We start from the raw sequence: 5283 nt of genomic DNA, 5'->3' as shown, positions 1-5283 counted from the left end.
GGAGAGGAGAGGAGAGGGGAGGGGGAGAGGAGAGGGGGAGGAGAGGGCGAGGAGAGGGGGGGAGGAGAGGGGGAGAGGAGAGCGGGAGAGCGACATACACAAGGGCGGTGTGTTGTTAGGTGTCACATCCTGACCTGTAAACAGAGTTTACATCTGGTGTAAATAATGTCAGCTTTGCTGAAGAGGAATTGTCCCTCAGTGGCCACCGTAGTTGGCTAATAAACGCACAAGCACTGGTGGGTTCAACCGCTAACGCTAATGAGCCACTCTGGACCCCGGGCCTGGCTGACAGGATGAGGGAGCTGCTGGCAGCGCTGGCTGGCTGGTGGGTTCGTTGTGATTACCGGGGACTGAGGAGCCGCGCGTCGGGTGCGTTCGTTGCGTCTAATCTCTCTCTCTCTGGCGGCCTCGACGATCGTTTACGAGACAAAACAACACCCCAGACAGCCTTCAGCCCCGGAGCTGTTCAGTGCTCATGTGTTGTGAAAGTGATTCTCCACATCGAGAGGAACAGACAGTGTGTGTGTGTGTGTGTGTGTGTGAGTGAATGTGTGTGTGTGTGTGTGTGTGTGTGTGTGTCTCAGTGTCTGTGTGTGTGTGTGTGTGTCTCAGTGTGTGTGTGTGTGTGTGTGTGTGTGTGTGTGTGTGTGTGTGTATGTGTATGTGTCTCAGTGTCTGTGTGTGTGTGTCTCAGTGTCTGTGTGTGTCTGTGTGTGTGTGTGTGTGTCTCAGTGTGTGTGTGTGTGTGTGTGTAAGTGTGTGTGTGTGTGTGTGTGTGTGTGTGTGTGTGTCTCAGTGTCTCAGTGTCTGTGTGTGTGTGTCTCAGTGTCTGTGTGTCTGTGTGTGTGTGTGTGTATGTCTCAGTGTCTATGTGTGTGTGTGTGTGTGTGTGTGTGTGTGTGTGTGTATGTGTTCTAGTGTTAATGACCCCACCCATGGCTGTTCTAGTGTTAAGCTTGCCTCCTTTGTTAACAATAAAATAGAAACCATTAGACAAGGCATTAGGTCTTCTGTGTCAGGCATGAAAAACATGTCCCCATTAACAACCCCAAATAGGGCGGACATAACAACCATGTCACAATTTAACACCATTAATTACAAGACCCTAGATAAAATCATGTCACGTCTTAAACCATCCACCTGTGCCCTTGATGTCCTGCCAACAAGCTTTTTAAAAAACATATTTAGCTGCATGGCAGGCGAACTAATACAAATAATTAACACCTCCCTTTCATCAGGAATCTTCCCTGAAGCCCTGAAAACTGCAGTTATTAAGCCTCTACTAAAAAAGAACGGCCTAGACCCATTTGTACTAAACAACTACAGACCCATATCAAACCTTCCCTGTACAGGAAAAATTATTGAAATGGTTGTCCACGAACAACTTAGCAATTATTTGACCCTAAATGATCTCTTTGATGACTTTCAATCAGGCATTCGCCCCCTACATAGCACTGAAACGGCCCTTATTAAGGTCCTTAATGACATTCGCGTAAACACAGACTCCGGGAAAATCTCAGTTTTGATACTACTAGATCTTAGTGCTGCCTTTGACACTGTAGACCATGACATTCTAATAGATAGACTAAAAACCTGGGTAGGACTTTCGGGCACTGCCCTAAACTGGTTTAGATCCTACCTACAGGACAGAAGCTACTATGTCTCCATTAGCAACTTTGTATCTGACCAAATTAAAATGACATGTGGGGTTCCCCAAGGGTCAATCCTTGGCCCCCTTCTATTCAATCTCTACATGCTTCCATTGGGACACATCATAAAAAAGAACAACATTGCCTAACACAACTATGCGGATCACACTCAAATCTACATAGCCCTCTCACCGAACAACTATAGTCCCATTGACAATCTCTGTAATTGCATTGAGCAAATAAACGCCTGGATGACACAAAACTTCCTCCAACTCAACAAGGACAAAACAGAGATAATTGTATTCGGTGCACCTGACAAAAGATCGAAAGTCAGTGCAAAACTTGATTCTCTCTCTCTTCAAACTAAAAAACAGGTCAGAAATATTGGTGTAATTCTAGACTCCGATCTAAACTTCAACAGCCACATAAACTCAATAACTAAATCAGCCTACTATCACCTGAAAAACATAACAAGAATGAGAGGTTTCATGTCCAAGCAAGACCTTGAAAAACTCATCCATGCATTTGTTTCGAGTAGACTTGATTATTGTAATGGTCTACTAACAGGCCTATCTAAAGGGGCTGGTCTACTAACAGGCCTATCTAAACTAGCTGGTCTACTAACAGGCCTATCTATAGGAGCTGGTCTACTAACAGGCCTATCTAAAGGAGCTGGTCTACTAACAGGCCTATCTAACGGAGCTGGTCTACTAACAGGCCTATCTAAAGGAGCTGGTCTACTAACAGGCCTATCTAAAGGAGCTGGTCTACTAACAGACCTATCTAAAGGAGCTGGTCTATCTAAAGGAGCTGGTCTACTAACAGGCCTATCTAAAGGAGCTGGTCTACTAACAGGCCTATCTAAATGAGCTGGTCTACTAACAGGCCTATCTAAAGGAGCTGGTCTACTAACAGGCCTTTCTAAAGGAGCTGTTCGTAAATTGCAGCTCATCCAAAACGCCGCTGCTAGGGTCCTAACAAAAACAAAGAAATTTGAACACATTACACCAATCCTGAGATCCCTGTACTGGCTACCAGTCTCTCAGAGAATTGAATTCAAAATCCTCCTAATTACATACAAATCACAAAATGGTCTTGGACCAAAATACATATCAGATCTCCTCCCACCCTATATTCCCGCAAGGTCCCTAAGGTCAGCTGAGACAAATCAGCTAATAATTCCAAGAGTAAAAACAAAACACGGTGCAGCAGCTTTCAGTCACGCTGCTGCATGCTCCTGGAACAAACTCCCTGAAGAAATCAAACAGGCCCAAACCCTTAAAATATTTAAATCTAAGCTAAAAACCTTCATGTTTTGCACAAGTTATGATTAAACACAAACACTTCTATCAATGTCTTTTTTCCATTAACTGTTGTCTTTTTAAATGTTTTATCTATTTACTTCTAAAATTTGCTTTTATTCATTGTAATTTTTATTTTCTTATGCTCCTCTTGCTGTATTTTTAAAGAATGCATGTAAAGCACTTTGAATTGCCCCTGTTGTATGAAATGTGCTGTACAAATAAACTTGCCTTGCCTTGCCTTGCCTTTATACAACAGTTAGTTCCGACCAAGTAATTTGATTGGACAAGAGGCATTCCATTTGATTGATTGAAAACGTTATTAGAAGATTTGCAGAAGTAGGTACATGGAAGTACATATTACATACAAGGTCATCTAAAAGGATAAAAACCCAAGAGAGCCACTGGCTTATTTCAATTGGGGTCCTTGATTTTCAATTCATCGTTACATGTAAGACAGACAACAACAACAAAAACTAGAAATAAAAAGATAATAAAGATAATACAGACAAATAACTATTACTATCTACAAGATAAACATACATCCATCATGGGAAGAACAATACAACAAAACATAAGGTATGTACAGCGGGTAGGACAGGTGGGGACATACACCACAGGTGGGGGCGGGGGACAAAACACAAAGTATGTACAGTGGGTAGTTCGGGTCTTTTAATCTGATTTTTGATTTAGAGGGTCCAGTTACGGATTGCAGCCTCCTGTAAATGTTTTTTGAGAGTGGTTTTGAAGGTGGGCAGTGTTTTGCACTCCTTTAAGATTATAGGAAGGGCGTTCCACATTTTTACTGCATAGTTTGCAAACGAGTTTAACCCCTTGTTTGTGGTGCAACGCGGTTGAACGTGGTTCGTGGAGCTTCCTCTGGTGTTGTATGTGTGGACGTTGTTCACTTTTTGGAAGTATGTTGACAGGTACTTGGGTGTCTTTGTGGTGAGGCGTATCTTGAAGACCAGGCCCAGTGCAAGCTGCTGCACTCTGTCAAGTACTCGTAGCCAATCAAGGCTCAAAAAATGAGCAGCGGTTAGATGTGTCCTAGGGTTGAGGCCTAGCAGAAGCCTAACCAGTTTATTTTGGGCTGTCTGGAGTCTTGTTTTATGGGCCTTTGTGGTTCTATAGTACCATGATGTTACGGCATAGTCGAAGTGACATTGAATGAGAGCTCCTGATAGGGTCCTCAGTGTGTTTTTACTGACAAGTGAGGATATCCTGTACAAGAATCTAGTTCTATGGTTCACTTTTTTGATTACTTTTGCTGCCATTTTATCTCCGGAAAGATTTGCCTCTAAGATGGAGCCCAGGTATGTAATATCCTCTTTTCTTGTGATATTAATGTTACCCACTTTTATTTTAAAATGTTCAGCCTTTCTGAGTTTAGATGGGGATCCGTATAGGATGGTTTCAGTTTTACCTAGGTGTATTGATAGTTTATTGTCAGCTAGCCAGATGCAGATTCTACTCAGTTCAGTGCTTAGCGCTTTTTCCACCTGCAATATGTCCCTGTCAGAGACCAGCAGAGCCGAGTCATCCGCGAACAGGAACAAATTGCAATCACATGCTGATGACATGTCATTCACATATATTAGGAACAGTAAAGGTCCCAATATGCTTCCTTGTGGAACGCCGCAGGTCACTGGGAGGGGGGGGGACAGTGTTCCGTTCACACTAACCACCTGTTCCCTCCCCTCTAAGTAGGATTGTATCCAGCTCACCGATGTTCTATCGAACCCAATTGCTTTCAGTTTATCTAACAATATGTGGTGATCTACTGTGTCGAAGGCCTTCTGGAGGTCCAGCATGACCATGCCGCAGTACTTGCCCGAGTCCACCTCATGGTTGATGTGGTCGTTCAAATAGAGAAGGCATGTGTCAGTGGAATGGGATGTTCTGAATCCTGATTGAAATTCATACATTTTTTTCGGTAAGGTACATATCAACCTGTTCATAAACTATTTTTTCCATAAGTTTCGAGATGGAATTAAGAATAGAAACAGGTCGGTAGTTGCCTGGGTCTAATTTGCTTCCTTTTTTATACAGTGGGGTTACCCTTGCTATTTTAAAGTCAAGGGGGACGTGTCCCTGTTTGATGGAGAGGTTTATTATGTGGGTGATGATTGGGGTAATGGAGGCAGCTGAGTCTTTTAGAAATCTGGCTGGAATATTGTCATGGCCCGTTTTCTGAGTGTAGAGCGCCCAGCTTTTTAAACACCTCATCGTTTGACACCATGGAGAGTTTAAAATCATCTTTGCGTACACCCAGTTTATTGTAGAACGCATGGATGTGCTCTACACCATAACGCCCTGAGTGGGGTGGTAGA

This window comes from Nansenia antarctica (genome assembly GCF_963989245.1).
Source record: "Nansenia antarctica genome assembly, contig: SCAFFOLD_229, whole genome shotgun sequence".
Classification (NCBI taxonomy): domain Eukaryota; kingdom Metazoa; phylum Chordata; class Actinopteri; order Argentiniformes; family Microstomatidae; genus Nansenia; species Nansenia antarctica.
The sequence above is the reverse complement of the archived record's forward strand: the minus strand, read 5'-3'. Positions refer to the sequence as shown.